This window comes from Sorex fumeus, unplaced genomic scaffold, assembly GCF_029834395.1.
Source record: "Sorex fumeus unplaced genomic scaffold, SorFum_2.1 ptg000098l, whole genome shotgun sequence".
Lineage (NCBI taxonomy): Eukaryota > Metazoa > Chordata > Mammalia > Eulipotyphla > Soricidae > Sorex > Sorex fumeus.
The window spans coordinates 56988827-57001505 of NW_026606155.1; the positions used below are offsets into that span (position 1 = coordinate 56988827).

The following is a 12679-nucleotide window of genomic DNA, read 5'->3' on the forward strand; positions in this document are numbered from 1 at the left end:
ACAGTTGAAAGAGGACAGTTTTTTCATGATTCATAAAATCTGGTCCATGGGATAAGATAGTAACCTGGGAACAGAGAAAACAAATATTTCAATGTTTTATTTATTTTTTAAAATACTTTTAATGTTAATAGGGGTATCAATGTACAATAGTATTTAAATCATTACTTTATTGTTTTTAATTACTACATAACCTGTCCACTAGTGTTTCAAAATCTCTTCCTCATTATCCTGTGTTTCATTACCCACCACAACCTCTCCCTCAGTTCCCAGTTCTACTGATAATGTTCCAGGATTTGTAACCATTTGGGATTGTCTAATCCATTTCTGTTTCTTTATATTCCACATATGGGTGAAATAATTGGGTATTTATCTTTAACTTTACTTAGTCTGACATGCTCATATTCCATCTTAATTGCAGCAAACTGGAAAAGTTCATTTTTTTTCTCATGACTGAATACTATTCCATTGTGTATGTATACCATGTTTCCTTTTTCCATTCATCTATTTTTAGGAACTTAGGTTTTTTCCTAGATCTTGGCTAGTATAAACAGTGCTGTAATGAATATATGTGTACCTATGTTTTTTGGAATGAATGTATTTGTGTCTTTTGGTAAGTTCCTCTGGGTAGAGTTTCAAGGTCATATGGAAGTTCTGTTTATAGTTTGAAGTCTATAAACCATTTTCCAGGAATGATAAACCATGTAATAGTCCCCACCAACTGTGAGTTCCTTTTTTTATCACATCCCTGTCAGCTCTGGTCTTATTATATTTTCTTCTTTTGGGGTCACACCTGGCAATGAACAGGGGTTACTCCTAGCTCATACACTCAGGAATTACTCCTGGTGTTGCTCAGGGGACCGTGTGGGATGCTGGGAATCGAACCCAAGTTGGCCATGTGCAAGGCAAACGCCCTACCCGCTTTGCTATCACTCCAGCCCCTCTGGTCTTAATTCTTGTCTGTTATTCATATATGTGAGTTCACAAAATAATGTGCAGGTGCTACTGCTAGGAAGCATGAGTTCTTCCTCAAGTCCTTCCTATGCAGAGAGACAGACAAATGGGGAACCACAGCCAGATAGTAAAAATGACCAGTTTAATGCAGAGATGCTAGCACACTTATAGAACATCTGAGGGGTTGAGATAAGGACCTAGGTGTGAATGATCATTTACATAGGATAAACATTTGGTGGAGGAAATTTACATAGATCATTTGCACAGATAGAGTTTAGGAAATTCTCTGTTTGGGTACATTAATGCAAGGAGACACTCTGTCTCCCAGGGACATCTACATTGCTTTTATCTTTCCCTCTAGTTGTCTACATTATAATGCTTGCAGTTGTCTGGTTAAACACAGTAAGAGACAAAAGATCCCAACACTCAGTTCTCTAGGTTCTGAGAGCAAGCAAGGCTTTTAACAGTTTTCTGGGCTCTAGAGCAAGTAAAGCTTTTACTGTAAATTGCAGTCTAAGTTTCCTCAGGCCAGTTCAGCTTGTCTTTCCCCATGGGGGTCCTGTCTCTTAAATTATAACAGCTTACATCAAGAACATGCATTTATGCTTTCTATACTGTCCCATTTCGATGCCATGGTAGCTTTGCCACTTGCCCCAGGTCCATCCCAGTCCCACGGCAGGACTTCCCTTTTGGGGTGTAGGAATTGAGCACTCAGTCAAGTAATTATGACCAAATAATTATGTCCAGGAATAGATATATTTCAGAGTCAATCAACTCCCAAATATTAGTAGCATAACATCTTTCTGTGTTTAACTAAAGAACATTGTTGTATAGTGAAATATAAAAACGTATAGGGGAAATAGAAAAACAGGTACTGTTTATACTAGCCAAGATCTATCTAGAAAAAAAACTAAATTCCTAAAGATACATGAATGGAAAAAGGAAACATGGCATACATACACAATGGAATATTATTCAGTCATGAGAAAAAAATGAACTTTTCTAGTTTGCTGCAATTCAGATGGAATTGAGCATGTCAGACTAAGTAAAGTCAAAAAGTTAAAGATAAATACCCAATTATTTCACCCATATGTGGAATATAAAGAAACAAAAATGGATTAGACAACCCCAAATGGTCACAAATCCTGGAACATTATCAGTAGAACTGGGAACTGAGGGAGAGATTGTGGTGGGTACACAGCACTACAAATACAAAGCAGTACAAATACAAAGTTCAGAATTACCAGAAAGTTTTGGTTTATAAGTAATCAAGACTGATTTGGGGAACTATGACAATGAGAGGTAAAATACAAAGGACAAAGGAAAGGTTAAAAATAAACTTAAATTAAATTAGGGACTCTAGCAAGAACACAATATGCTTCCCTGGGAGGAGGAAGAGGGTCAATTCACTGAGGAAGCCTAAAACACTTAGGGTTAATATCCAACACATACACCATTCTTGCTGAAGTAAGGTAGTATTTCATATTCATCAAATTCTTGCTGAGTACTGACTACATGCAAGGGACAGGAGATGAAAAAAGGATACAAAAAACAACTATGTTCTGTCCTCAGAAGTCTGACATCTAATGGGGAAAAGGTACAATCAAATAAGCACAAAATTAAATCATATGAACCTATATTGTAAATATACAGAAGGAAAGTTACACAAGAACTAATCAGCAAAGCATCTGCAGTGATGGTGATATCTGGGGGATAAAAATGTGAAAAGGAACAATCTAGTCAAAGAACAGGATTGAAAAAATTAGCAAATGGTTGGTACCAGAGCAAGCAAACAAAAACATAAAACAGGCAAGTTTTAAAGGAAGTAAGGGAAGACTAATCTAGATGTTATCTTTCTCATTTTTGATCCATTATGTTCCAAGAAATCCTTCAAAAATGAAAAGAAACTAGACCAACAATCAGTGTTAGACAAGGACAACTGCTCTTGCCGAAAAGCACAAAGATAATGCCATTGAGAAAGTATAAGAGATTCCATGATGCTCCGCACCTTCATGTTTCTTATAACTCCTTATTCCTCAGGGGCCTTATTTCTCAACCCTGAAACTTGTCCTCATACATTGTGAATTTAATGTTTAACCAGGCCTAGTAATGGATGAAATGCAAAAGGGGAAAAACCAGGACCTCTGAAAAGACTACTAAAGGTTTATATCAGACCCAGAGAATGTCTGTTTAACCATCTTATCTCAAAGTTTTACAAAGACTAGGCCATTATCCACCAGAAGTCATTAACTACTGATGCCACCTAAGAACTCCCTGCTTACAAAAATATGTTAACTTTAAACTTATGTGAATACCCCTAATTTACTAATGTTAATTTTCCTAGGCTACTTTAAATGTACTTACAACACTATATAACCTATTTTGGGGGAAAAGTACCACAAAGCCTATTTCATAATTAAGTGTTCAATAGTTTATGAAATTAACAGAATAATATACTGAAACTAAAAACAATCTAGCAGTATAGATTGTTTACCCACATGATTATATATGTGACTAGGAGTCACTCTCCAATATCATGAGAAAGCACCCTGTCCATGGAAGAAAATCAAAATTCGAAGAATGGTTTCTACTAAATGCTTCACTTTTGCATCGTTTTCATCAAAGCTAAAATTAGAATTAAAGTATCATAAATTGGGAATATTTGTATAAGAAGATGGTTTTATCCATAGAGAGCCTTGAAGTCATGTTAAGAATTTTACTTCTGTTCTGCAGCACTGTAGTACTGTCCTCCTGTTGTTCATCCATTTGCTCGAGCGGGCACCAGTAACATCTCACAACAAATTGTGAGACCTGCTATTACTGTTTTTTGGCATATTTAATACGTAACAGGGAGCTTGCCAGGCTTTTCCATGCAGGCGAAATACTCTCGGTAGCTTTCCGGGCTCTCTGAGAGGGGAGGAGGAATCGAACCCAGGTCAGCCCTGTTGGTGGCCACGTGCAAGGCAAACGCCCTACCCGCTGTGCTAAAAGAAACGTGTAAGGTATTTTAGAATTTATATTCCAGAAAACATCTCTCAAATGTCATTGTGATCCTCTAGGTGTTTTGGGAGGACATTCTTTTTTTTGCTCTTGAGTCAAATATAGTAGTGCTCAGGGTTTACTCCTGGCTCTACACTCAGCATTTGGGGATAGAGGCTGGCAGGGCACACGGGTTAACAGAAGTTGAACCTGTGTTAGCAGGTGTAACTCAAATGCCCTAACCACTGTACAATCTTTCTAATTCCAGTTAGCTTTTTAAAAAAGTGGTGCTGGGGCTGGAGAGATAGCACAGCGGGTAGGGCATTTGCCTTGCAGGCGGCGACCTGGGTTTGAGTCCCAGCTTCCCATATCGTCCCCTGAGCACCGCCAGGAGTAACTCCTGAGTGTAGAGCCAGGAGTAACCCCTGTGCATTGCCAGGTGTGACCCAAAAAGCAAATAAAAAATAAAATAAATAAAATAAAATAAATAAAAAGTGGTGCTAGTTATACCTTGAAAATTGCTGTATATATTTATATTTATGCCAAAAATTTAATTTTACACCCCCATAGTTCTTAAAATAGCCTCCTTTCTTCTTGTATTAAAACCTATTCAATCTTTCTTTCACAACAAACACTGATCAGACTCATCATCAAGGTTCAATTTACTTCTTAAACAAAAGTTGACACCTCATTCAGCACATCACATGGCGATCTCCCATGTCCCATGCCGCTTCAATTCACCATAGACTTCCTACACAAACCCAACATCTAAGAAACATATAGACGTATACATAAAGTTTAGTTTGCTCTTATTTATGTGTCACTTGTCTGTGCATCTATTATTTCCTATAACTACAACCATAAAATTATGATCTCACATTACTCCACACTCAGCTATATAATTCTTTCATGTGCAGACTTTCCAACCTCCTTATTATCTCCTCAAGGTATAGTATGGATCATAGTCTGCCTTTTAGTATTCTGTAGTTATAAGCATACTTTTATGAAAATAATGATTCAAGATATATTCAAGATAGAATGCATACTACTTTCCTCTGGTCCTTGATGGTAGTTGAGGAGAACTTGAGAATATTTACATTTCAAAATATGCAAATTCCAAAGTTTAGGAGATGCTGCTGGAGTTTGACCTGGAATAAAGCATGCATTTGAAAGTAGAATTAGGAAACAAAAAGAAAGTTAAAGGTAAGAAAATGCAACATAACAATTTCATCCATATTTTAAAATATCCCACTCTAAAGTGACTTCAGACTTACATAAAAGTTGCAAAATTAAAAGTTCAATAAATCCCTATGAAATCCTTATCCAGCTCGCTCTTTGAAATTATGTAAATATCTAGCTTCTTCTAAAGTATTCACCTTTTCATTTTAACATTCATTTGTGGACTTTGCCTGAAATAATTATGTTTGTCTTGTGGTGATTTTCTATTTTTTTCATTCCTTCTATACTTATTGATTGCAATTTTTCTGTGAGGAGAATTTCCTCTCCACCATTGTCTTTCTCTCAAAGACAGAAGCAACAATCAAACACAACTATTATACCCAAAATGTACAGTCTGTGCTTTATGAGGCAACAGGATGTTATTTAAATTTAGACTCTTAAAGATCCTCCACAATTAAAACTGATACTCAGTAATAGCCAGATTAAGTGCTATTTAGTGACAGGGCAAGATCTGAGAGCTTGCTTTGTGGATAACAAACATGTGTGGTACTCAAAGACACGTAATCAGTGTTGACAGATGATATCTAACAAGTAGGCACTGAATTTGAAATGTAAATTAAATAGCAACGACATATTTAAAATTAATATGTAACATTTGAGTGACCTTTCTCAGATGAAATTGCTTAGAGAGGAAAATGATATAATTTCCCTCATGCTGCAATACTAATACTGGTCCTGTGAAAAATATGACTTTGCTCTTCTGCTCAGATTTGGTATCTATACTCTATGTTTGTTAAATTATAAAATCTTTTAATAGTTAAAATATTTGATCTATATGTAAAATGATAAACCAGTGTTCCACATTTAAAACTTAAATATAGTATAATACTGGATACCACTTTCCTCCTGTTGTTCATAGATTTGCTCGAGTGGGCACCAGTAACATTGTGAGACTTGTTACTGTTTTTTTGGCATATAGAATGCGCCATGGGGAGCTTATTAAAACACCAAACAACGATCCTAAGGAATAGAAAACTATTTTAATCCTGAATTGAGATGTCAAGTATAGTAATTAACTTACTTGAATGAATTTGGGCTCCTTGTTACTTCCATTGGGCCATCCTGTACAACTCTCAATCATTTTTATTCTCTGATTAATTCAACGATTTTTAAAGCGATCATTCATAACAGTTTAATTTGTTCTCAAACATTTGCACCTGTAATAGGATTGTACTTTCCCACTCATCTGAGACATGAAGACTATCAAGCTGGCACTGTGCAACACTATCAAATACTGGGATTCAAAATTCCCAACTGCTTTTGGGGCTTGCGGCTGTCTTGTGTCATTTCAGTGGGTGGACAGGGCAGTGCGATTACAAAGGCATTTCATACTGGGGATGTTTTGTGAATAATGTGCTGATTTTGAGGGATTTTCACTAAAAACTAAAAAATTGGTAGAATCGGGGTCAGAAGTGCTCACCAGTCAACACTAGCACTGCAGCATATTAAAACTTAGTCAACCCAGAATTATTTCTTTCACAATTTCTTCTCAGCCTTTTAATAGCAGAAAAAGTGAGATAGAGGGTCTTTTACTCTGGTGTTTTAACCAATATATTTTTCATTGTCTCAACCCTAACCATCCCTTCAGGTTATCAGCTGCAAGACTCAAAGTCAGGAAAAACCTCCTCCCCCACTCCAATGTTCCTGATGTTAACTGTCAATTGTTTTCCCTGGAGACATAAGAATAGAATAATTCAACTTTCCAAAGAGGGGGAAGATCAAAAAATTAAATTTAAAAAACAGGAAGAATGTGTATAATTTTAAAGCATTAGCTCTCTATGCTGGAACGATAGCACAGCAGGTAGGATGTTTGCCTTGCACACGGCCCATCCAGGTTGGATTCCTCAGCCCTTCTTGGAGAGCCTGGAAAGCTACCAAGAGTATCCCGCACACATGGCAGAGTCTGGCAGGCTCCCCGTGGCATATTCGATATGCCAAAAACAGTAACAACAATTCTCGCAATGGAGACGTTACTGTTGCCCACTTAAGCAAATTGATGAACAGGAGGACAGTGATACAGCTCACTAAACACTACACTGTTGATGGTTGTGGCATTGAAATAATGTGCATGAGAAATCCTTTAAGTAATAACATTGTAAATCATAAACTCTGAATAAAATTTTTAAAACCCAAAGCAAAAAGTTAAACACTACTATTGACTTTCTGAAGAGTGAACAAGGAGAGATGACCAAAACAAAAACAGAATTTAGAGATGACCTATTATGTGACATGTTAAAGGAATTATATAACTCTAAAGGAAAGGTCTATGAATGAAATATTGTTGTTCATAGAAAAATAAATAAAAAATCACAATTGGTAATTAATTATAGGAATACAAAAATTTTATAATGTAGAATAAGGTAAAAGGTAAAGGTAAAGGCCCTCCCGTTGATCGTCGATTTGCTCGAGCGGGCCCAGTAACATCTCCATTGGAGACTTTGTTGTTACTGTGTCTGGCATATCGAATTCTCTCGGTAGCTTGCCGGGCTCTCCGAGAGGGGCGGAGGAATCGAACTCGGGTCGGCCATGTTGGCCGCGTGTAAGGCGAACGCCCTACCTGCTGTGCTATCGCTCCAGCACATAATGTAGAATAGCTTCATTAAAGTATAATCTGTGACTCAGCTATAAACAATATTTACAAAGCAAGTATTAATTAAATCAAGGCTGTAATATATATGTATATATAAAGCAACATATTGAGTATGCTGGAAAAAGGAGAGTCTAAAAGTGAAAAACAGATATCTAAACATGCAGATGAAGGGAGATATATCTAAAATGGAAAAAAAAATCAACAAATACGTTCCATGTTTAGGTAAGTGAGATGTGAATTGCTGAAAAAATGCCCCAGGTCACAAGGGATAGGGAGAAGCAAGAACAAGTGCTGCGACAGAAATAACTTTGAGTTCTTGTAAATAGCAGTTCATATAGTAACACTGACAACAACATTTTGCATCTGGGTCAACTTCAGCAATTATACCACATACACTCCATTCCCTCCCCAGAAGCCTCTTGCTCCCTCCAGAAGCCCAGTAGGCTGGAAGCTACCGCAACAGAAGAAGCCCAAAATTTCACTGATCTAGATTATGCATCACTACCTTACTCTCCGATTTGCTGCCCTTTATGTAAATGAGGTCTGTGTAACTGACTAATCAGATCATATACGCCCTATGCAAAAAATAAGGGTAGCTACAACAACCAATTTGAAAGCCACTGTCACTGTCCTCCTGTTGTTCATCGATTTGCTTAAGCGGGCCCAGTAACATCTCCATTGGAGACTTTGTTGTTACTGTGTTTGGCATATGGAATACATCACGGCTAGCTTGCCAGGCTCTGCCGTGTGGGCGAGATACTCTCGTAGCTTTCCAGGCTCTCCAAGAGGGGCAGAAGAATCGAACTGGGGTCGGTCAGATAGGCCGCGCCCAAGGCAAATGCCCTGTTGCTGTGCTATTCAAAATCAGATTAAAGTACGATTTGGAAAGTACAAGTCCACTGGAAGTTCACAGCACTCAGAAAAAGTCAGTGTAAATATAAAAAACTATATATTAATATCAATTGCATTTTTTGTTTAATAGGCACTAGATATGTTTTTAGCAAATATTATAGGGTAGCCACATTTTAATTAAAATATGATATTTCAGTTTATGTAAATATCAAATATAAAATTTTCCTGTATATGATATACTATTATGTATTATTTCATTTATTTTTTGATCTTTCACATTTTTCAACAATATTCCAATACTTTCACATGTATATCTTTATGCACTTCTAGGAATGCTTTAAGTGTACTAATTTTTTAATGTAAAGATAGTTTAAAAGATGAGTATTGATATAACGATATTTAAAAATTTTTATTGATTGAGATTTTGTAGTTTAAATATTGCTAATAATTGTTTCTTATGAACATAATACCATCACCACAATCATCACCAGTGTACCCACCCCCTTCTCCCAAGGACCCCAACACCCTACCCTCTCATGTTTCTTCAAACTCAATTGTGTGTATCAATTCTCCCATCATGTTGCCTTTCAAACTTTGTTGCCACCTTTCTGTGTATCTTTAAGTATTACATATGAGAAAGATCATGTATATATTTATCTTTCTTTCTCACTCTCTTCACTCAGCATAATATCCTCTAGTTCTATCCGTGTGACTGAAAACTGCATGATTTTGTTCATTCTTAGACCTTCATAGTATTCCATTATATATGTATATATACATATGTACATACATTTTATAGAATGTACATGTATACATAGGTAGCACTGTAGCACTGTCCTCCCATTGGTTATCAATTTGCTCGACCAGGCCCAGTAACGTCTCCATTGTGAGACTTGTTGTTACTGTGTTTGGCATATCAAATATATCCGGGCTAGCTTGCCAGGCTTTGTGCAGGCGGGATACTCTCGGTAGCTTGCCGGGCTCTCCGAGAGGGGCGGAGGAATCAAACCTGGGTCAGCCAGGTTCACTGCGTGCAAGGCAAACCCCTACCCACTGTGATACATACATATTATAAATGTGTATGTACACATTATAAATGTGTACATACACATACATATCATAATATGTACATACATATTATAAATGTGCATGTATATGTGTACATGCATATTATAAAATGTACATGTGTATGCACACATATATATGTTTATATGTATATACAAAACACAACTTCTTGATCCATTCATCAATAGCTGATCATTTATTTTCATATCATGGCAATTGTAACAAGGTGAGCACTTTTATTTTCAAAAAAACTTTTATTTTATTTAGTTCTTCAGAAGTGTCATACATTAGACACACAATAAATATATTATTTATACAGTAATACATTTATTTATACATTTATTCTTAGAACATTTTCTAAAAATTTTTGTGAAAAATTTCAATATATGATACTCTGTACTCAATTGTGTTCCTCGTAGCAGCAGCCTAATTCTCCAGTGATTAAATAAAAAGATAGGAAATATGAAAATGTGATAAGGATCAAATAAGACTATAGATAATTGTGTGGCCCAGACCTGATTGGACTGGTTTCTTTCTTTACAACAAGAGACACCAGGCCCTTTTGGCTCTCTGAGCGGCACCATGGCGGTCGGCAAAAACAAGCGCCTTACCAAAGGAGGCAAAATGGGAGCCATGAAGAAAATGGTTGATCCATTTTCTAAGAAAGACGGGCATGATGTGAAAGCACCTGCAATGTTTAATATAAGAAATATTGGGAAAACGCTTGTCACTAGAACCCAGGGAGTCAAAATTGCATCCAATGGTCTCAAGGATTTGTTTTTGAAGTGAACCTTGCTGATCTGAAAAACAATGAAGTCGCTTTTAGGAAATTCTACAGAGGATGTTCAGGGCAAAAACTGCTTGACAAACTTCTATGGCATGGACCTCACCGATGTGCACCATGATCAAAAAATGGCAGACCATGATTGAGGCTCATATTGATGTCAAGACTACCGATGGTTGTTTGCTTCGTCTATTCTGTGTTGGTTTCACTAAGAAGCACAGTAACCAGATTCAGAAGACCTCTTATGCTGAGCATCAACTGGTTTGCCAGATTTGGAAGAAGATGATGGAGATCATGACTTGAGAGGTACAGACAAATGACTTAAAATAGGTGGTCAATAAATTGATTCCAGACATCATTGGGAAAGACATAGAAAAGGCTTGCCAGTCTATTTACCCAGTCCATGATGTGTTTCTTAGAAAAGTACAAATGCTGAAGAAACCCACTTTTGAATTGGGAAAATTCATGGAGCTTTATGGTGAAGGTAGTAGTTCTGGAAAAGCTACTGGAGATAAGACAGGCACTAAAGTTGAACGGGCTGATGGGTATGAACCAGCAGTCCAAGAATCTGGTTAAAATTCAGATGTTCATTGGTAACAAATGAAAGTTTTATTTCTGGTGAAAAAAAAAAAAGAGACACCAGACTTCTTTTCTCACTTCTGCCATGTGAGGACGCACTGATGATATGGCGATCTGCAAGACAGGAGGAGAGCTCTCACCAGAAACTGACCTGTTAGACCATTACTTGAACTTCGCAGCCTCCAGAACTATAAAAAATTTAAATTCTTGGTTTAAGCCTTGCAGTCTGTTGTGTTTTGTTTTGGCAGCCAAGCCGACTAATAGATACAGCATTTCATTAAAAACTTTTTTCAATACAATCAATTATCATCATCTCTAATTTATAGATATAGAGATCAGAACATTTAGAACTTGCCAGATCCCACATGGTTTTGTTTTTTTTTTAATTTTGAATCCATGGCCAGTAAGACTTTAGAAATACTCCTAGTTTTGTGCTCCTGGCAGTGTTTGGGGGTCCGTGTCATGACAGCTGTTAAACTCAGGCCTCCCACATGCAAAGACTTCTGAGCTATCTTTCTAGTTCCAAATCATAAGGATTTTAGCTAGAGCTGTAGAGAGAAGAATACAACCTATTTGACTTACAGTCAGGTGTTCCTTTCCCTACAGAAAAGCAATCTTGTTTATTACAATATCAGCTGACTTATTAGCTTCTACTACTGAACTCTAATGAAATCATAAAAAATGATTGAGCTGGAAAGGTCTTTGCAGATTATCTATCCTGGCAGAGAAAGAGAGGTCCTGAAAGATCAAGTAATTGGCCCAAGATCACACAACTAGTAAATGGAGAAACTAAAATTGAAATCCAATTTGATTTCAGTTTAGTGTTCTTTAATTTTAACACACTCATATTTCAGAGGTACATTTTTTTTCCTGTTTATTTTTTTTTATTTTATTTTATTAGTGAAGCACCATGAGGTACAGTTGTAGATTTACAAATCTTTGTGCTTGGGTTTCGGTCATACAATGATCAAATACCCATCCCTCCACCAGTGCCCATTTCCCACCACCACGGATAATATTCCCCCCCACCCCCCTCCCACCCTGCCTCTGTGGCAGGGCATTCCCTTTTGTTCTCTCTCTCCTTTTGGGTGTTGTGGTCTGCAAAAGAGGCATTGCGTGGCAAACATGTTCAGTCCATAGTCTACTTTCAACATGCATTTCCCCTCCTGGGAGGATCCTCCAAACACCCTTTATTTGGTGCTCCCTTCTCTATCTGAACTGCCCTTTCCCCTAGAATACCCAGCTGGCCTCTAAGCTATGGAGTAATCCTCCTGGTGTTGATAGCAGAGGTACAATTTTAAATTTGTGATTTAGTCCTTCTTAAGATAAAATCTATAAATACTTTTATTTTTCAGGTCACAAACTTTATCTTGTAAACTAAGGATTGGCCTTTAAGTTCTCAATGGGATTTTTTTTTCTAATGTTCTTCAATAAAATTAGTAGCATGTAATAGTCAGTGTTTCTTTCCATCTTATTTCAAACACGATCAAATTTTTAAATATATTATTCTATGACAGGACTTAGTTTGTTCAACAACTTAAGACTTTCACATCTCTCGTTTCTATGCTAATTAAGATGTTATAGACTTTGGAGATGTGCAACAGGAGATTAGAGTTGTGCTGCTTCCTGAGTATTAGCAA

The 12679-nt window shown here is 36.8% G+C and overlaps 1 pseudogene; it reads left to right on the forward strand.

Moving 5' to 3' along the window:
* The first annotated feature begins 10258 nt into the window (after window positions 1-10258).
* Window positions 10259-11078, forward strand: LOC130041893 (40S ribosomal protein S3a-like; annotated as a pseudogene).
* The last annotated feature ends 1601 nt before the right edge of the window (window positions 11079-12679 follow it).